Here is a 21,766-nt window from a genome sequence, read left to right as displayed (position 1 = left end):
AGGCAAGGTGCAGGGGAACAGCAGGTTCAGGTACTCAGGCAGGGGAAAGGTAAATGGAGGGTGCAGGGTGAGTCCAGCAGGTTTGCAGCAGGCAAGGTAACAGGCTAGTAGCGCTTCCAGGCAGACAGGTAAGGCACAGGTACTCTCTCTCAGCCGCAGCTGAGAAACACGTTGCACTGGCAATGAATGAAGGCTCTGGACCTTCCTAAATACCAAGTGCCGCGCTGTGACTGGCTATAAAGAGCACATGACCCACCAGGATTGGACAGCTTGAATCATATGACCTGAGGCAAGATGGCGGCGCCCATGCCAAATGGAACGGAAACACCACCAGGCCTCAGTGACAATGTGCCCGCACAGAACCACGCACAGCCAATGCCCCTCACCAAACACCAGCACCGCTGCCAGGGACCCCTCGCCACAATGATCTCACAGGTAATACCCAGTGACCACCATGCCGAGAAACCCTGGCCGTGACACTGACATAGTGTTAGGACATCACTTAACTCTTATAGTATCACATGAAGCTATAAAATCGAAAGCTTAAAGAAAGCATTTATCTGTTGTTAAGCTTACAAAATACAAAGTAGCTTTGTTGTACAAGTAATGTCACTCTTAAAGGTACAATGTCGAAACCCTGCGTCATCATTACTTTTGCAGGTTTCAAAAGATGGGAGAGTAAAGAGATAATATACACGTAAATAGTGACAGTATCAAGGAGGACACTGAAAATATACAAACTTTTTATTTTTCTGATCATGATTGTATTGAACTAATGAAGCAGGAATCATTGGCCCTCATTCAGAGCCGCACGTTAACAACAGTACGCTCGTTGCGTTCCGATGTTGACTAACCGCGCATGCGTCGGTGTTACACTGCGCATGTGCGTACGGCAGATTGCGAGCTTTTTTTCTCTCGTTCCTAAAATAGCGTACAGGAAGTGACATGTCAAATGTGATTGACAGAACAGGGCGTTTTTGGGTGTTGACGGGGGTGGAGATGAAAAAACGCAGGCGTGGCGAGGCGTTTTTGGGGCGTACATACATTAGCAGATGCGAACGTCAAATGTGTTCGGACCGTCTCATACGTCACTGGAACATCCGCTTTCCCTTCAAAATGCTCGCACAGCTTAGGGTCAGGATTACTCGACCACATTGGCGATGGCCTTCTCCTCCGTCCCGGGACTCAACGATGGTGCTGCGATTAATCGCGGCTGGTCAGTAAAGTAATTAGTGTTGGATTGAAAACCGGCTTGGTATGTGTTTGGAAAGCAGTTTATTGGGATAGCACAAAAGCGTACGCAGGTGGAAATCAGAGCTGCTAATGTCATGATTACACAATCAATTAGCGTACATTTTGGGTGTTTTATTTTGGCCACAATTTGTTGGTTATGGCCTATTGTAACAATAATGTCATCATGTTTTAATTAGCTCCCCTTTTTTTGGGTTTACTGTGGAATTTGCATCGCTATGTGATTTTTTAAACGTTCCTTAAAGAGGCCTTTTTTTTTTTTTAAGAGGGTCAGTTTTTGCCTTTAGGGCCAGGATTAAATGTAACCCATTTGGACAATAATGTCACAATACAATGTCAGTTTTTTGTTTTAAATTTATTGTTTAAACACAAACAAATTGGCCTAATATTTTGTTGCCTTTTTTTTGTGGCAAAGATATTTGTTAAAAAAAAATAAAAAGCCATAACTGGTAACATCAACGTAAATACCAAATGTAAAAACATTTCACAAGAAAGGAGAGGGAAGTTTTGACCAGAAAGGAATATGAGCCAAGCACAGAAGGAGTGTGGGAAAAGTCGCCATTGCTGTCACCGTTTTCTCGCCCGTTTGGCTGGGTGAGGGTGGGCGCCAGACCGGGTCCGGGATGCCATCGGGCTGGCCTGTCCAGAGGCAGATGTTGTGGCCTCTGGACTAGGCACAGGGCTAGGCACATTTGGAGGATTGGCTGATGTTGTGCCAGAGGTGGAGGATCCGGATGTTCCGGCAGGAAGGGAGGTCGGCTCCACCATGTGCTGGCGAACGAGCTGCTCCAGGGCATCGGCGATGCGGATGTTGGCCCTGGTATTTTCCGCCAGGGCCTGAGCAATGGTCACGTTGGCCGCAGCATTTTGCTCCAGGGCCTCAGCCACCCGTATCAGACTGGCGTCCATCCTTTGCAGAATCTCCGTATGGAAATCCGATTTAAAATTGAGTTCTGTGAGGAGGCCCACTGCCTGCGAGGGGGCACGCCCTGGACTGGCTTCTGCAGGGTCCTCAGCCGGATGTACTGGTTCCTCCCCTGCAGAGCCAGCAGAAATTCTGCGGCCAAGGCTCCCCTCTGGAGCAGACTCATCCACCTGTGTCTCTTTTAGGAAAAATGCGAAAAGACTCACATTAGAATCTACATATTGGCACAATAGCATTTCAGAGTTGGTGACATCACAAGACTTACCTTGGCCAACATGAGGAGCCGCAAAGTCTGGCATGTCCGTATCCATGTTGGACACGCCAAACACCTCCACAGCCTGCACACACCCCTGTGCCAGCGCTTCTAAGTCTGTCAACTCCAATGACACAGGGGTGGGACCCCCACCTGTCCCCCTTGCATGCCTAGCCCTGTCGGCAAGTTTTTGCTTGAGACGATATTTGAAGTCTGCCCATCTGTGGAATGAAATTGGAACCATTATCCTTTTTTTTACAATGGGGTTTGTTTATAGGATGGGAAAGTGTTTACTTACCGCCGTTTGACATCCCGGGCTAGACGGACATAATCACCCACCCTATTGACAGCAACGGCGACCTCCTCCCACATTCTCCACTTCTGGCTTTGGCTCATATTCCTGGCTGCCTGGGGCAGGATGTCAACGCACTTCTGGATCAAAACCTCCATCTCCTTGCTTGTGAAATGTGGCTGCCTTTTTTTTTTGGCAGCTTTGGCGGGTTGACTGGGGCCAGCAGTCTCTTCCATGTCATCCTCCTCACCTATTTGGGTAAATATGCAGATTTAGCCACTTCACAACTTGCACAATATTATGTTTTAAAAGAATCATTGAGACAAAATGCATGAAGGCCTTACCGCCGCAATTTTGGCCATTGTTTCCCTGGTCTGAAGCCATGTCTCTGCTTCCAGAATGAAATCAACCAGAAATTAAATGTGATTTCGTGACATATTTATACATGCGTCCTTAGTTTGCGGCCGCATCATTGATTGTGCGTCCCTATGATTCCTCCTTAATTTGTGCGGGAAAATAAACACTATTTATGGCTTGGTGTGTGTGGAGTCGAGGTTGCGTTGTTGGATTGTTGGCGGTTAAGTTGGTTGGATTTTGTTGTTTGCGGTTGGAGGATTTGGCGGTGTTTGGTTTTTTTTTGGTTTGCTACAGTTGTTTTGGTTTTCCGTTCGCATTTTTTTGGTTTATTTTTTGCCATCGTTTCCTGATTTGGTAAGTTTTGTGCAGTCTAATTTGTGGCCAATTGGTGTCTACTTCTGGTTTTTTGTTTGATATATTTTTTTTAACACTAATTTCATCTATTTTAGTTTGTTTTGGCTTTCGGACCCAAAGACCTTTTTGAGGGAAATCTTATATATTCGATTTTGGTAAGTCCATTATTTTTCTTGCATTTGCGAACTAATTAACGCATTTTTGACTGTTGGTGTAGTGACTTGCATTTGCGAAATAATTAACGCATTTTTGACTGTTGGTGTAGTGACTTGCATTTGCGAACTAATTAACGCATTTTTGACTGTAGGTCAATTACTTGCTAAATTACTTGCATTGGCGAACTAATTAACGCATTTTTGACTGTTGGTGTAGTGACTTGCATTTGCGAAATAATTAACGCATTTTTGACTGTTGGTGTAGTGACTTGCATTTGCGAACTAATTAACGCATTTTTGACTGTTGGTGTAGTGACTTGCATTGGCGAACTAATTAACGCATTTTTGACTGTTGGTGTAGTGACTTGCATTTGCGAAATAATTAACGCATTTTTGACTGTTGGTGTAGTGACTTGCATTTGCGAAATAATTAACGCATTTTTGACTGTTGGTGTAGTGACTTGCATTTGCGAAATAATTAACGCATTTTTCGAGGCTTATTCATCATGTAAATCAGTTTTGCTTTTCCCTTTTCCATTTTTGGGGTCCATTTGACCCCTATTTGACGTACGGTGTGCAATGTCGTTTTCATCGATGGCCAAATGTGTGTTTCGCCTATTTTATGTGTTGGCTTGCACCAATTTGACAAACATAAAATCACCCTCTAAATTTTTGATGTCTCATTTTTGGCTTTTTTACAGTTTATACGTATCATGACAATACCCCGGCATGTAAGCAGCTATGGATGGTATCATAAAGCTAAGTTGTTTTATGTTACTTTTGGGGTGGCTCAAAAGCCTTACATTGTAAACTTTGAATTTCAGGTAGATCTGGGGCGAATTGTTCTGGCCCTGCTCCCGGAAGACGACCAACCTCAAACTCGTCCCAGGCGTAGGCATCGTAGGCATGCAAGGCCCCAGATATTTCGAACACGTGTCACCCTTTTTGGAATGCCCGATGATGAGGTTTTAAGACGCTACTGTCTACCTCCCAAAATCATCATAGACACTCTCTCATTAATAGAAAGTGATCTTGAGCGGCAAATTGACAGTCCAACAGCAATACCACCACTGACGCAATTTATGGCGGTGTTACATTTCTGTGCCTCAGGATCGTTTCAAACAACGGTGGGAATAGTGGTGGGCATCTCCCAATCCTCCTTTTCTTGGATCCTGAGGGCAGTGATGGAGGCACTTTTCAAGCACCTCCATCATTTTATTAAAATGCCTTTGGATATGGGTGCCCTTAGTGTGGCCAAGGCCAATTTTTACCAAATAGCTGGCTTCCCACACATCATAGGGGTTGTGGATGGTACTCACATACCACTTCAGCCTCCAGCACGGCTGGAGGCAATATTTAGAAACCGTAAACACTATCACTCCCTGAATGTAATGGTGGTATGTGATGCCTCCCTCCAGATCCTGTCCCTGAATGCTAAATTACCAGGAAGTGCTCATGACTCCTTCGTCATCCGGCAATCAGGGATATGGCAGAAATTAACCAACCTACAAGCTGGTGATGCGTGGCTTCTGGGTAAGTGGAGACCTTTAGTACATAACAATGTTAAGCTTGATACACAGTGTTCCTGATGTTGTCTATTTTTTTTCACAGGAGACAGTGGATACCCTTGCATGTCCTGGCTGCTCACTCCTTATTTGGCTCCCACACCAGGGCCACAAAGTGCGTATAATTCCGCACTTACAGCCACCAGGCAAGTGGTGGAGCGCTGTATCGGCCTTTTAAAAGGCCGATTCAGATGCCTCCACCGCTCTGGTGGCGAGCTCATGTATGTGCCGGATATGGTGTCTAAAATTGTGGTCCTGTGTGGGATATTTCACAACATTGCCATAAGGAGTGGTGTCCCAATGCAGCCAGAGGATGCCTTACCTGAGGATGGCCCCCCCGAGGTTGGTCGGAGGTCAGTATGTGGGGGGGCCATACGCGATGATGTTGTGGCCAGATTTTTTAGGTAAGTTGTAACAAAACTACAGTGTTTATACCTAATGTGTTTGTGTTTGTTTGCGAACATCTAATTTTGTGATTTTTTTCTCACCATCTTCTGTTTGTTCACATAATCTTTGGCACTCCAACGCTCACTACTTCCTGCTACCCTTACCAAACCTGGATCTGGTCCTTTTGGGCATATATTCTGGAACCCATATCGCAACGCCATGTTTGTGGAATCATGTTGGCATGGTCCTTCGTCAACCAGTTCTTGATTTTTTGTTTTTATTTAATTATTTCTTGGTATGTGTTGTATTTGAATTTATCACTGTGTTCTTTTTTTGGGAGTGACCACTTTGTTTTCTCTGTTATGTTGTGAATAAATGTTTGGAGAGTGAAATGGTCTTCCTTTTTTGGGACGTTAACAGCAAGTGTAACCAGGTTAACACAAGTTACATTTGACTAAGGGGTAATCCAGTACTGACGCCAGTTGAGCTAAACTGAAATATGTTTTCAGCTTCCAAACCCACACCAAAAGGAAGCCTGGCCCAACCTTGGGATTTGTAAGATTGGCCTAAGCAGCTTGCGCACCAACTAGGAACCTGTAAAATTTAGAAATATGTAATTGACACTACACCCAAAAAGGGAAATGACATTGTTACTGTTATGTGTTTCTTGTGTCTGTTTGACATACAAAGACAAAACACAATCTAACTTTTAAAAAAGGGAAATCCTTGCAGGAACAGTCTACTTATGTCAGGCTAAACTATCTTGGTTTTGGATTTAAAAAATGAGCCAGAACGTATATTTGTATGAAAAAATTTATTTTGAAAAGTTAACAAAAATAAAAAAACTACTGGCGAAGGAGGCCAGACAGCCGGTCGAGGCCCACCAGAATGCCGATTACATGTTGCCGCATCTGGCCAACACAATCCGCCACCTCTTGCCGACGCCTCTGTTCCTCTGTGGGTGAGAAAAGTGTGTGGGTTAATACAACAATAGGGAATCCACATTAAAAAAACAAAAACACAACAAAATCACTCCTAAACCTAAAAAAAAATAAAAAAAGGGGGTGCTGCCAAAAATACAAGGCCTATGTACAAATTCCCACAGGTGTGATATGTGTATGTTGAAATCACCAGGAAGAGGTAAAGGCAAACTGCGAAATCACCAAAAGTCAAGCCACAAAAACACGAAGAAAGGCACGACACATGATTACATACAAACAGTTTGTGATTTAAAAAAAAACAAAATAAAAACATACCGGGAGCCAAAACGGGAGCTCCGGAAATGCCTCCATGATCCTCCTCGGAGGATCCGTCATTCCCCAAAGAATGGGGAGGAGTTATGATGGACTCCGGGGAGGGGGTAATTGGAAGAGGGGTGGGTGGAGGAGAGGGGGAAGTGGGACGGAGGGGAAGGAGGCCCGACATTTCTGGGAGAGGGTCTGGGAAGGATGGGGAGGAGTGGGGAATAGGGGAAAGATTTGGGGTGGAGTGTTGGCTGGGGGTTGGGGATAGTGGCCGGGAACGCCGTCTGGACGGACGGTGACGGCGGAGTCTTGGCTGTCCCCCTAAAATATGTCAAAGAAATTGCGGTTAGTTTATGGACAAATCCGGGGACCAAAACTAAAAAAAAAAACACAACCCAAAAAATAAGCCAAATAGGAGTAGAATGAATAAATCAGAAATAGAGGGAAAACATGCACACGCAGATATGAGTACAAATAATAAATAGGACAGACAGGAAAACATGCACACGCAGATATGAGTACAAATAATAAATAGGACAGACAGGAAAACATGCACACGCAGATATGAGTACAAATAATAAATAGGACAGACAGGAAAACATGCACACGCAGATATGAGTACAAATAATAAATAGGACAGACAGGAAAACATGCACACGCAGATATGAGTACAAATAATAAATAGGACAGACAGGAAAACATGCACACGCAGATATGAGTACAAATAATAAATAGGACAGACAGGAAAACATGCACACGCAGTTTGCCCCACAAACACAAACATGAAAACCACAATACATAACACTTACTTTCCAGTATCTGCATGCGAAAGCATGCCAGCAAGCGGGGCGTTCGCCGTTGCAGGTCGGACCACCTGCGCTCCAGCTGCCCGATGTTGCGGCGTGAGCCGAAGGACCGCAGGCGGGACCGTGCCTCCGCATACGCGGAGCGCTTCTGCCGGTTGGTGATGGGTGGAGGCTGGCTGGTGATCCGGCGATCCATGACCTCCGTAAGCACCAGCAGCTCGCGCCTGGTGAATGCGGAGGCTCTCATGATGGCAATGGTGTTTTTCTTAAAAATCATTTTTGATAAAGTGTGTAAAAATTTTCTGATTGGCTAATGTATTTTGGAAATTAACAGGAGCAATTTTATTGGTTAGTGTATGAGTCATGTGTTCGACAGGGCCAGAAATCTCTGGAGAGTTATGATAGGCTTGATGCAGTGACATGCGTAAGCAAATTTACATAAAGAAATGAACCCAGGGAAATATGCGGGGATCCACAGCAATAGAACAATTGTTTAATTGTGGTTCACATGTTTTTTGAACAATAAAAGCGAATGTTCCATCCGTACGTATTCTGCGGGTAAACACAAACACGGACAAGAGTAAAGTTTCTTGCATTGTGTTGAAAAAAAAAAAACAATTAAGCTAATTGATACATTGATTGGCATGATACGATTGATGGAGGTAGGCAGAATAAAGGAGCAGGTAATCGACATCTGACATGGCCACTTCCGGTTTATACTTGTGCGTGCGTTCCTTTCAAGCCATTTCGGGGATGTACGCTCGCTATTTCGTACGCTCGTTAGTTAGAGGAGGGGTCGTCAGAGTTTAGGGAGGAATTTTAGATGCGAACGAAAATACGAGCGAGCCATTGAATTTAAATATTTTTGTACGTACGCCTAACGTACGTGCGCCCGCTTGCGAGTGGGTCTGAATGAGGGCCATTGTCCTTATTTAACTTTTCGAATGTTTCTTTTGAAGATGGAGTTCCATACACAAGATATATTGGCTACGTCAGAGCACGGTCTAGTATATTCTGTGTCTGTGAAGAGAAAGGTGTGTATCCTCGAATGTTGAAAACCAGCAAGGAAAAGTGTTTATTCTGCTGAATGCTCAGGACCTGCTCGTTAATTTCAAGGTGTGCTAGACTTTTCCTTTTGCAATTAAAGGGAAAGAGACTTGTTATATGCTGTTCATTGTAATCAAAGTTGGTGCAAGTAACAACCAAAGCAGGTGATGTGTTATGTTGTGAAGTATATATATTTGAAAGCCAACTGTTGCAAGTTAAAATCTGTGTACTAAAAAAAAAAAAACATTTAACCCTCGGTGACAGACACCCAATTTGTTGTGGATGAAAAGACTGTTGTCCCATGTTCCCCATGAAGGCGTCATCCAATGATTATTAGACAAGTCAAATTCTGCTTCACTCTTACACTTTGAGACAACATGGATGACATGGTGAAGGCCTTGCGGATGGCTACAGCCGCTCTGCAAGAAGCCAACAAGCAGCAGTGGGCAAATCTCAAGGCCCAAAAAGAAAGTGGTCAGGGTATGGTGCAAGGACCGGCCAGAAAGGACTACATCAGCCTGGAAGAATTTGACAATATGCGTAAAGTTTTGAATGAAGGTAATGCGTATTTTGCTGGGAAGGTTGATGACTTAATGGAACAATTAGCTGATGAGAGAAATTTTCATGGCAAGCTGAAAAGAAATTACAGAGTGAATTGTCCTCTTTGAAAATGGCATTTGAGCAGGAAGAAATGAAAAAACGTGAAGTTCTTAAAGAGACAGACCGCAAATTGGCAGCTATGTCTGAACACCTTGAGGAAGCTAAATTTTTCCAATGTGTTACAAAGTATGAGAATGATGTGCTCCTAGCAAAGAATGACATATTACAGCGTGATATTGTTGAATTGCAGCAAATGTGTGTGGTACTTCAGCAGGAAGTAGAAGAGTTGAAAGAATGTGCCCAGAGACATCGGAGTGATGTAGAGCGCACGCAAGTGGAAGTGGCGGATCTGACTCTGGTGTTAAAAGGAAAAGACTCTAATTGTGTCCACTTAAGTAAAGTTTAAAGATTGTGAACTGGAGAAAAGTTCTCTGGCTAAAAAGTTTTGTGAAGTAAAAGAAAAGTATCTCCAGATGCTGCAGACTCGCGCTCAGTAGAAAACTGACCATGAAGGAAAAGAGATGGAGATGGTCCATCTTAAAGTCAGCTGTAAGGAGCAAGTACAAACTCTCCAATCCAATTTAGCTGCAGCTAGAGCAGTTTCAGAATGTCTGATGGAAAGAAATGTATTCCTGGAGGAAAGTCTGCATAAAGCCGCAGAGCAAAGCGAATCTTTGAAGAGAGAGAGCTTAACCTTGCCCATGGCAGGACTTGGAAGTTGCAAGAACAGAGTGAGAACCTTGAGAAGTGTCTGCTAAGTACACAGGACCAGTTAAAGATTCCAAGTGGATGAGATTCCTTGCAGTGACTTTCAGCTTACAGTAATAGCTGAGGGTGTGAGTCCTCCCAAAGGGGCACAGGTCCGGATTGCAAAACCATGTCTTAAGTTGGCAATAAAGAACTAACGTATATGGTTGGTGGTCACATAACCCATGAGGCAAAGGTACAAGATGTACAGAAGTCTACAGATATTTTGATGGCTTCCAAAGATGAGACTCTGATGTCACTATATGACCACAGTGATGTGAATGTGCCCAAGTCATGCATTTTTGCAGTGGAAAACAGAACCTTAGAGGCAGTTAATGGTAACAGTCTTGTGAATAGTAATTCTCATGTATATGAAGTGGCAGATAGCCAACAAAGCCGTGAGATCAAGTCTGTGGATCAATGGAGTAAACACTCAAGTAACTTATGTGGACATGAGAGTCCGGAGCATGAGGGTGACAGTGCCAGTACATGGTCTATTGACATAAAGCCAAGGTCCAGAAGTTGTGAAGCTGGTGACTCTCAGGATACTGTTAGCTCCTCTTATTCCAAGGGGCCATCAGTGAAGTATGCCAGTAGCCAATACAGGGCTTCAAGGCTGCAGGTTAAAGATGGGTCAAGTAGAAGTTGGCCAACAGATGTGCCTTTAGTAGGTTTAAGTGGCAAGAGTAAAGAGGAAGTGTGTCGCTTTGGAAAAAAGTACTTCAAGTTCGTAATGCCTGTTGCGGTACCCAAGGGTGAGCCTCAAGTACTGCATAAAGAAAGCAAGTACCACCATTGGTACCATACAGTGAGGAAAAAAGTAAGGAGAAAAACTACCTCCGGAACTTGGAGGATGCGACCCCCAGAAATTACCAGAGTCTGGATGATTGTGGATTTCCCTCATGAGGAGAGTGAAGAGGGACTTCGCAATGAGAATGCCTCGTCCCATGTAGCTGAACCCAGGGGTTTCAAGCTGGGGAGGGGGATATGTGGCAGTATCACCAGAGGTAGCACTGGTGAGCAGCAGATTCTGTGTGGGGCAGGGGAGATCCGCCCACACAGACTAGAAAAGCTTTGTGGGAAGATGTATAATGCCTCCCGTATGACCAGAGCCCAGGTGAGGCTTCTGGTGGACACAGCCAGACAGTCCAGGTGGGGCTGCAGTGTGAGTGAAGCAGACCAGGTGGTCAGGATTATACCTGCAAGGAGGCAGGCAGATCCATATACCTCCGCACTGTCCTTGTGAGAGGCGGCAGCCAACAAGATGAGAAAGCTATACTAGGCCAGGAGGCCAGTGTCCAATCCTACATGTGGCAGGAAGGTCCACAAATCTCAGAGACTGTGAGAGATCTTCATGCAGATTAGCTGCTTCTATAGAGAGGGTTCAAGAGGTGAGCTAGTGCCCTAAGAAAGGGCTAGGTTGTTTGTTATTTTATTTGTGTTCCCTGATGTCCATGCTGAAGTAAAAGCACCATTTTTTTGCATTTGTTTCCTGGAATGCAGTGTGTGGACTCTAATTCTGCACTTAATCACTGCACCACTAACACCAATCTACCAAGCTAATAACCCCAAGTTGTCACAAATATATATATGAGATTTGATTAAAACTAAATAAAATAACTATATATTTATTATGTCAGTTGGAATTCATTATATTAATGTCACTGTTACTACCTGGTTTTTATCCTAACCAAATGGTAATAATGTTATGTTTGTTATATGTGTTGCTCGGCAAAGTATTTAGACAACTCGAGCAACATGTCACATGATCGGCGAGTATGAGCCAGATGTCAGAAATAAGCCGGCCCCTTGTTGAAAATAGAAACCTATTGATATTGAGCTATAGAAATACCAATCGAGTGAATTCCGGAATTAGAATCCCTCTTCTCTTTTTACCTTCCTCTCTTTTCAGGTGCTTAATTGTAGATATTGTGAATATCTGGTGGGGTGAAAGTAGAGATATTAGTGTTTATATATATTCGCCGGATGACAAACTAATTTGAAGCAGTTTCCGGGCAACATTGCAAACAGTTAGAGGAGAGACATGATTGGTCCTACAGCATCACGTGATCAGACCAAACCAATAACTTACATATAGACACATTACGAGTCCCCAGATGACAGGCTCATTGGAACGGTTGCCAGGCAACATCGCAAATAATTACAGGAGTGATTGGTCTTAGAGTATCACTTGACCGGACCAAAGTAATAATTTACATACAAACACATAACGAGTGGATTGTAAAGTATGTTTTTAGAATATTTAATTACAATAATATGCTTCTATATGTACATGAGAAGTTAGGTTACCTTCACATTAATGGATGTTTATTTTAAAAAGATCTTTATATGAAGAATGGACGTCTTTGTTATGTCACCTGTGATTAGTACATTGTCCTAAGTAAAGGGGTATATAAGGAGCTCTGAGAGGACAACAAGAACATGCTTCTGAAGGAGATGGATGCATATTGTCCAGCTAAACGTGTTAAGTGAATGAATCCCTTTATATGCTTCAGAGAATAAAGGAATAGCAACAAGCCATCCAAAGCTACACAACAAGCCATCCAAAGCTACACAACAAGCCATCCAAAGCTACACAACAAGCCATCCAAAACTACACCACAAGCCATGACATAGGTAGAGGAGGGGTAATGTCCAGTGCAGTGGAGAATACTTTCCAAATTGTGCATGGTGTTGAAACCATTCAAAGTAGTCACCTGTGAAATGAGTTCAGACACTGCCAGTTTAAGTCTGGTGATTCCCCTAATTAGACTTTTGGAAAAGCAGCTTGAGAAACTGAAGGATGAGATGAAACAAAGCGATTCTTTTGGACTTGTAGATCAAGTCCTTTATTCACTTTGCCAGGATTCAAGGGATTTCAATGTTTTGAAATTGGATCATTACATTTTGTCGAACGTGCTTGATTCTAGGTTTAAGTTGTATGTCTTGTCTTTATTTCCAACTGAGACAGATGTTAAGAGATGCAAAGAGCTCCTGGCAAGCAAGTTGTAAGCTTAAGTGGCACATGACATGACATCTCCTCCTTCAGTTTCTCCTGCAGCTGCCACTGCCAGGAAAATACTGAGCTTTCCCAAGAGACTTACTGATGATACAGATGTGTCAACACAACAATGACATCTGGTCAGGTCTAAAAGAATTGTCCAAAATTGGTGAAACCTCTACCATAATGCAATCTGAAAAGGCTACCAACCATAGAATGGTGGAGCATAATTTTAATTAGTGTGCAAATAAGCATGCCAGACAGTTCCTTTGACTACTGGGAGGCAAAAAAAACAATTTTGAGGTCCATGTACAAACTGGCTTTGCTTTACTTAAGCTGCCCACCCTCCAGTGTGTACACGGAAAGAGTTTTCAGCACAGTCGGGAACCTTGCCAGCAATTGGCGTAGGGAATAAAAATGTGGAACAGATGATGTCTATCAAAATTAACTACAAAATCCACGAGGAAGTCCTTTACCGCCAATTACACAAAGTACAGACACTTCTATGATGGTGGATTCCATCGGGATGAGTTAATATTATGTGAAGATGATGTTAACACTGATGAGGGTGAGGAAGAGGATGAGAATGAAGACATATTGCCACTGTAGAGATCATTAATGGCACTGTTAGCTGCCTTAAACCCATTGGTAGCTAGTTATATGAGGGACCAAGCAAACAAAGCACTTCAGACAAAAAAGTGGTAGTCCCTGTCACTAAAGTGATTGTTTGTTAAGGACAATTCAATATTTTCACCTCTTTTCTTTGCATTATGTGCTGTTTGGGGCATTGCTGACTGTCTTTTTGCATAGACAACAACATTTTTATGGTTTATTAAATTGCCATCCTGTGCTGTGTGGCAATGTGTGGCGATGTCCTATATTCTTTTAAACTTCCGTGTGTTTGTGTCGCTGCTCTGTCATTTAGTTTAGCCGAACAGCTTGCTGCAGCCTTAGAGAAAACAATATTGTGAGGTGGTCACTATTGACTGGAAATTAATGTTAGTGAAGTTAATACTGTAGGGACAAACAAATTTTTTTTATAATTTCTTGGACAAGGGGGGCTGCCGTTGCAGAGAGAGAGGAGAACTGGGAGACACTCACCTCACCTCCCAGCTGAGTCCCGGCACCTGCGTAATAGAGCTGACAGGCGCCGGGATCGGAGCATGCGCATATCAAAAGCTACTAGGGGCTGCGTCGGCTATAGCCCCTCGTAGCCGGGTAGGGCTAGCTGAAATGTAGAGGAGCGGCTTCCTATTGAAAGCTGCTCTCTGCTAATAGCAGCCCGGACTGGCATTCCCTGGAGGAGGAGACAGCAGGGGGGAGGAGACACCAGGGGGGAGGAGACACCTCCCCCAGGGGCTGCATGTTGTGTATGTGACTGGCAGGCAGAGCTTCCAATGGGAAGCTGCTAACAGTCACAGTGTAGCCAGTGAAGTCACAGACTGCAACTAGATCACTGAGGTGGCGATTTTACTGGGGGGGGGGGTGTAAAATCCGCCCCTGTCAGTGACTCTTAATTCTGCCCTTAAACAGCAGCTTCTCCCTATTCTAAGGGCAGATTTGCTGACTAAATATTATTATTATTATTATTATTATTATCATCATTTATTTATATGGCGCCACAAGTGTTCCGCAGCGCCTTACAAAGTACATAGACAAAAAAGTAACCATTGACTTACAATACAATACAGGACATGGATAAACATTGATATATTAGTGACATTAACGCCCGCATAAGCAGCCAAGTGTTGGTTGCCCTAGTGGCTAGTAAGAGATAAATTAAATTACAGTAGGGAGAAGCACAAGAGGGTAGAGGGCCCTGCTCGAAAGAGCTTACATTCTGCCCTTAAACCTTTGTGCCAGACTGACATCTCGGTGCAGTGACTCCAGTGCTGCATTTGCGCCACAGAGCTGCCATTTTGTGCTTCGTAAAAGAGCTCCAGTGATTTGAGGACATGTTTTTGGGCCAGTGAATGGGAGAGCCCTGTGCCCGGCTGGTGTCAGAGACAGGACTCAGGAAATGTGGGCCCTGAGTCAGGGTGAGTCACGTCTCATAGAAGCTCTGCAGAGCCAGAGACCACTTCAGTCAGCTCCGTGTTACACAGAGGAGGGGAGAAGGAGCAGCGTGTGCTGGGCGAGGCGCAGACTCAGCAGCTGGAGAGGTTTTTCCTCTAACCCCTGGATCACATTTCTCACCAGCCATCCAAATTTCCACACAGTCAGCTCCCGAGCATCGTCCCAGCGTTCCATCCAGGCTGTGAGTGCGGGATGTAGTGGTGGGTTGGGGGCATAGGAGCCAGCTCTGGGGGCGCTTGGGATCCCTCAGTATATGGATTAGCAGTTAGTTATATAACGCCAGCATATTGCGTGACATGGTACCATTCTGCCTCTGCTGCCAATAACCATTTCCCTGCAATATTTACTATCATTTACACAGTTTGTCCCTCAGGATCAGGGCTACAATACACTGCATTATATATCACGGCTCTTGTGTATAACCCAGAGAATGTGAGGGGCAGCTGTTATACAGGGAGAAGCGGGGTGCGGGTACCTTGTACATGCATGTGTCCCCCACTTCTGTACTATATATTTATGGTACTAACAGGGTCTATATTCACAGCGGAGGACATGTAGGGATTTATTCTGCTGTAGTGGCTGTGGGAGGATCGTATGTAACTGGTTGTGTTGATGGACCCACAGAGAATCTGCCTGTGTCCTGGACGGACTGGAGCATCCCAGAGCCTGGAGAACACAGGTCAGTGGCTCTAGGGCGACAATGTACTCGGCGCTGTATAGATCCCGTGTGCCGTCTATTTCCCACGTAGATTCTTTAACTCTCATTTCTTATTTTTCCCATATTTTAAACCAGTATTTCACTCAGTCCTCAGGACCTCAAACAGGGCATGTTTTCCAGGTCTCGTCATAGAATCACAAGTGAAATAATTATCTCCACCTGTGGATCTTTTAAAATGTGTCAGTGAGTAATGATTACACCTGTGCACCTGCTGGGTGACCTGGGAAATGTGTCAGTGAGTAATGACTACACCTATGTACCTGCTGGGTGACCTGGGAAATGTGTCAGTGAGTAATGAATACACCTGTGCTCCTGCTGGGTGACCTGGGAAATGTGTCAGTGAGTAATGAGTACACCTGTGCACCTGCTGGGTGACCTGAGAAACGTGTCAGTGAGTAATGACTACACCTGTGCACCTGCTGGGTGACCTGGGAAATGTGTCAGTGAGTAATGAATACACCTGTGCTCCTGCTGGGAGACCTGGGAAATGTGTCAGTGAGTAATGAATACACCTATGCACCTGCTGGGTGACCTGGGAAATGTGTCAGTGAGTAATGAATACACCTGTGCACCTGCTGGGTGACCTGGGAAATGTGTCAGTGAGTAATGAATACACCTGTGCTCCTGCTGGGTGACCTGGGAAATGTGTTAGTGAGTAATGACTACACCTATGTACCTGCTGGGTGACCTGGGAAATGTGTCAGTGAGTAATGAATACACCTGTGCTCCTGCTGGGTGACCTGGGAAATGTGTCAGTGAGTAATGAATACACCTGTGCTCCTGCTGGGTGACCTGGGAAATGTGTTAGTGAGTAATGAATACACCTGTGCACCTGCTGGGTGACCTGGGAAATGTGTCAGTGAGTAATGAATACTCCTGTGCACCTGCTGGGTGACCTGAGAAACGTGTCAGTGAGTAATGAATACACCTGTGCACCTGCCGGGTGACCTGGGAAATATGTCAGTGAGTAATGAGTACACCTGTGCTCCTGCTGGGTGACCAGGGAAATGTATCAGTGAGTAATGATTACACCTGTGCACCTGCCGGGTGACCTGGGAAATGTGTCAGTGAGTAATGAATACACCTGTGCACCTGCCGGGTGACCTGGGAAATGTGTCAGTGAGTAATGATTACACCTGTGCTCCTGCTGGTGACCAGGGAAATGTGACCTGTGTGGGGTCCTGAGGAGCGAGTTTGAGAACCACTGCAGTATTTGTTGTACTAGTAAATTGGTTCATAGAACTGTTTCACCTTATTGGAGACCGTAGTGGAAACAGGGACTGGATCTCAGCTCACAGCTATGGGTACTGTAATCTCAGGTTTCCAGGAGTAAGGAGTTTGCTGAGCGTCATACAGAGGGCACATTATCTGCACAATCACCAGTCAGCACAATCCTTCCTCCTGCTAACCACACACAGGTTCATTGCAGGTCTGTGACCAAATATAGCACCAGATAGAGTGTAAGCTCCAGCGCCAGAGGAACAAACATCCTGTGTTCCAGGAGCTGCTTTGCTGTAAAATTAATGTTATATTTAGCGCCTGGTGGGAACGCTGCTTAGCCGTAGAAATCACTTTTGCTATTTGCTGTCTTTATGTTTCATCTTCTGAATAGTGCAGTAAGTGTGTTTTGTCACTGACAGTAACCCCTGGTTCTCCAGCTGCTGGAGAACTACAAGTCCCAGTACCAGCTGCCAGCATGTTGGTGGATTGTATTTACAATGGGACCTTTAGTCCCAAAGAGTCTGGAGAGCGCCAGGTGGCTTACTAGATCGTTATAGGATGGGACGGGGCTTGTCTACAGTGCAGTATCTGTCAGGCGTGATATAGGGGTTAATGTAACTATAGGGGTGACATACTGTAATCTATACCGATCACTATAGGGGTGACATACTGTAATCTATACCGGTCACTATAGGGGTGACATACTATAATCTATACCGGTCACTATAGGGGTGACATACTGTAATCTATACCGGTCTCTATAGGGGTGACATACTGTAATCTATACCGGTCACTATAGGGGTGACATACTGTAATCTATACCGGTCACTATAGGGGTGACATACTGTAATCTATACCGGTCACTATAGGGGTGACATACTGTAATCTATACCGATCACTATAGGGGTGACATACTGTAAACTATACCGATCACTATAGGGGTGACATACTGTAATCTATACCGGTCACTATAGGGGTTACATACTGTAATCTATACCGATCACTATAGGGGTGACATACTGTAATCTATACCGGTCACTATAGGGGTGACATACTGTAATCTATACCGATCACTATAGAGGTGACATACTGTAATCTATACTGGTCACTATAGGGGTGACATACTGTAATCTATACCGGTCACTATAGGGGTGACATACTGTAATCTATACCGATCACTATAGACAGAGCTCTGAGGTGTCCTGATGTCTGCAATGAGACACAATTAGGGGACATTATTGCTGTGGATTACAGACAATGTACCTCTTAACGCTAGCACACCATACTGACAGACATATATACTGTGTGTGTGTGTATATATATATATATATATATATATATATATATATATATATAGTGACACAGTCAGATTAGGGGTTCCCTCTCCTGGGTAGAGGACTCCTTCCTTACACACACACACAGCAGCAGGGAAGCAGCACACCAGTCTGGATGCAAGTACAAGCTGGTCGGCGCCAGTCTTTATTGTACAATGTCAGAAATAACATAAAGAAAACATAAACATAAATCCTAGCCCTGTTGGGGCACTAACTTCACAGGTGGTTCCCTCACTACCAGAACCTGGCAGGGCCTAATGCCCTCACCAGCAACAAAGCACAGCACAACACTCACAGTTAGGTTTCCAAGTGTCTCTGAGCAAACTCCCTGTCTGCTCTCCCAGGTGAGACACTCAGCCCTAAACACACAAGGCTTATATTGGCCACTCTCAGGTGGGAACCCTCACAAGCCTGTTACCAGGTTGCGAGAACCAAAACCTGGAGCGGCAGTGGGTGGAGCCCTCCCTCTCCTCTCACCCACAACCCCCAGGTCCCAAACCGGCTTTTCAAAAAGCCGAGACTCAAGCCTGCTACACTGCAGACTTTCTCCTGGGGATTTAAAACACATAAGACAGGAATCTGGGATAAATGTCCCTGTCACAGACCACTTTACCAGTGATCCTATCACATATTCCCCCCCTTTGTTTCGACCTATGGGGCGGAACAACTGAAGCCCCCAAACAACGAACGCGTGACAACGCGTCTGCTTTAGACAACAGGCCCCCTGGCCTGTGTTCCACTGAAAATTTAAAAGTTTGTAACGCCAAGAACCATCTCGTAATTCTCGCATTACTGTCCTTATTTTCGGACATCCACTTCAAAGGGGCATGGTCAGTGATCAATTTGAACTTTCTTCCAACCAAGTAGCACCTGAGAGCCTCTAACGCCCACTTTATGGCCAACGCCTCCTTCTCCACTGTGGCATCGGGTAGGCATCGAATTTTGAAACACTGTTCAACTTTCGGAAGTCATTGCAGAAACGCACACTCCCGTCGGGCTTTGGAATCAACACAATGGGACTTGACCATTCGCTATGTGATTCTTCAATAACCCCTAACTCTAGCATATTTTTAATTTCTTTCGACACCGATTCTCTTTGTGCTTCTGGTAACCTATAGGGCTTTAGATTAACTTTAACCCCGGGGTCAGTGATGATGTCATGTTTAACGACCGAGGTTTTCCTAGGTACGTCAGAGAACAGCACCCTATTTCTGATCAGAAACTCCTTGACCTCTTGTTGTTGAATTGCCGACAGGGTTTTTGCCACTGTCACTTCAGGAACTAAGGGCCCTGGACTTACTGGAGGGGCTCGGACGGCCGACAGTACCGTTCTATCTTTCCAGGGCTTTAACAGATTTATATGGTATATCTGTTCCGGCTTTCTTTTCCCCGGCTGGTAAACTTTGTAATTGACCTGTCCCACTCTTTCTAAGATTTCAAAGGGGCCTTGCCATTTAGCCAAAAGTTTATTTTCCACAGTGGGAACCAACACTAACACTCTGTCCCCAGGAGCAAAGCTGCATAACCATGCATTGCGGTTGTATACCCTCTGCTGTGCCTGTTGAGCCTGTTCCAGGTGCTCTCTCTCTATCGGCACCTCTATAATAGGCAATGGAACTAGTGGACCCTTAAAATGTGGTCTGGGAGCATGATACTGACACTCAGGGCAGGATGCGCAAAAGTCAGATACCTCTTTATGAAGCCCGGGCCAGAAAAACCTCTGCACTATTCGCTCAGTGGTTTTCTCTACCCCTAGATGGCCTGCCGTTATATGACCATGGGCCAGATCCAACACTGTTCTTCTGTAGGCTTTGGGAACTATTAGTTGTTCCACAACATCTTCCCCCTTCTTAGTCACCTGATATAACAAATCCTGACACATTGCCATGTGGGGATAGGACAAAGGACTATCAGGGTCTATGGGTTTACCATCATCTACTTTTACATTCTCCCTGGCTTTTACCAAAGTAGGGTCATTCAACTGCTCCACGGCAAAGACCTCTCTTCTGACCTCTAAATCAGGCAGATGATCAACTGGCCCAACAACACTTCCCACCTCAATGGGAGGCACATCAGTTGGCGGGCCACCGTCACGCTCCGCATTCTCTAGTTCGCCGACCATAGTAGAAAAAGGGAATAACTCTGACTCAGAAGAAACTCCCTCCTCCACTACATCGACAACCTTCTCAAATGGATCGGGGTTGTTCACTTCTGGAACAAAACGACTTTCCCACAACTTCCAGAAGTGAGCAAAGTCTCTCCCCAATATTGCATCGTACATCAGACCATGCACCAAACCCACAGAAACTATAGCCGAACCACATGGTGTCTCGATGTTCACCTCGGCAGTAACATAACATCGAGTATCCCCATGTATGCAGGTCACACCAACAGTTTTCCCCTTATGCCTCAAGGGGTTCACCAGCTCAGCTTTCATAAGTGTCACCAAGCTACCAGAGTCTAACAGTGCCTCTACTCGGTTGCCATCTACAGTGAGTACACACATGTGCTTATCAGTCTCAGCCTGCCGGTCAGCCGTACAGGCTGTCTTTGCAAAGAAAGACGCCCTGCGGTAGACATGAGCAGTATCACATTGCATAGGTTCAGTTGTAAGTGAACAATTAGCGGAAATATGGCCGAAGTCACCACACCGGAAACACTGAATCATATTAATGTCTAGTCGTTTACGGGGCAAGAACCTTCCTGGCCTGGCAGGCCTGTCTCCAGGTTCTACACCCTCAGTCTTAGGTACATCCCACCGCCCAGCACCCTTCTCCCCTGGAACAGTCGGTGGGAGTTCGCTGGGGTGCCATCGGGGCTCGGTTGGGCATACTCCTCAGCTGCCACGTACCTCTCCACTAGCTCGACCAACTGGTCCGCAGACTTAGGGTCTGCATGGCTCACCCACTTGCGCAGAGTCGCGGGTAATGATCGCAGGTACCGGTCCATCACGACCCTTTCCACGATCTGTGGTCCCGTCAGCGTCTCGGGCTGTAGCCATTTTGAGGACAGATGGATGAGGTCATGCATCTGTGAACGTGGAGGCTTGTCCATATGGAACTCCCAGCGGTGGACCTGTTGGGCACGAACAAAGGTGGTGACTCCCAAGCGAGTTAGGATCTCCTGTTTTAGTTTGTTATAGTCCTTGGCATCAGCCAGGCATAAGTCGAAATATGCTTTTTGTGGCTCCCCAGACAAAAAAGGTGCCACCAGACTTGCCCACTGCTCCTTAGGCCAACTCTCCCTTTCGGCCGTTCTTTCAAATGCGTCGAGATAGGCCTCCACATCATCGCCCGAAGTCATCTTTTGGAGGAAGTGACTGGCTCGTACGGAGTGAGTGGTGGTGGGAGGACCAGTATTAACATCTCTGGGCCGGGCGACCAGGTGCTGTACCACCTCTCTTATGTCCTGGCTGTTTTCCGCTAAGGCCTGG

General features: G+C 45.2%; 1 protein-coding gene across 3 annotated transcripts in view; it reads left to right on the top strand.

Moving 5' to 3' along the window:
* Window positions 1-386: 386 nt before the first annotated feature.
* Window positions 387-21,766, top strand: part of LOC148443339 (uncharacterized) — a 135,164-nt gene continuing 113,784 nt past the window's right edge. For 2 of the 3 annotated variants that reach the window (XM_088462961.1, XM_088462956.1), the window contains exons 1-2: window positions 15,185-15,241; window positions 15,685-15,739. The gene's annotated coding sequence lies outside the window, so the exon portion shown is untranslated. Of the gene's footprint in view, window positions 436-15,184; window positions 15,242-15,684; window positions 15,740-21,766 lie in introns of those variants that run through there. The other variant, XM_088462959.1, reaches the window with a different exon arrangement.

Source organism: Taudactylus pleione, unplaced genomic scaffold, assembly GCF_031769625.1.
Source record: "Taudactylus pleione unplaced genomic scaffold, aTauple2 ptg001297l, whole genome shotgun sequence".
Taxonomy (NCBI): Eukaryota; Metazoa; Chordata; class Amphibia; order Anura; family Myobatrachidae; genus Taudactylus; species Taudactylus pleione.
The sequence above is the reverse complement of the archived record's forward strand: the minus strand, read 5'-3'. Positions and strand labels throughout refer to the sequence as shown.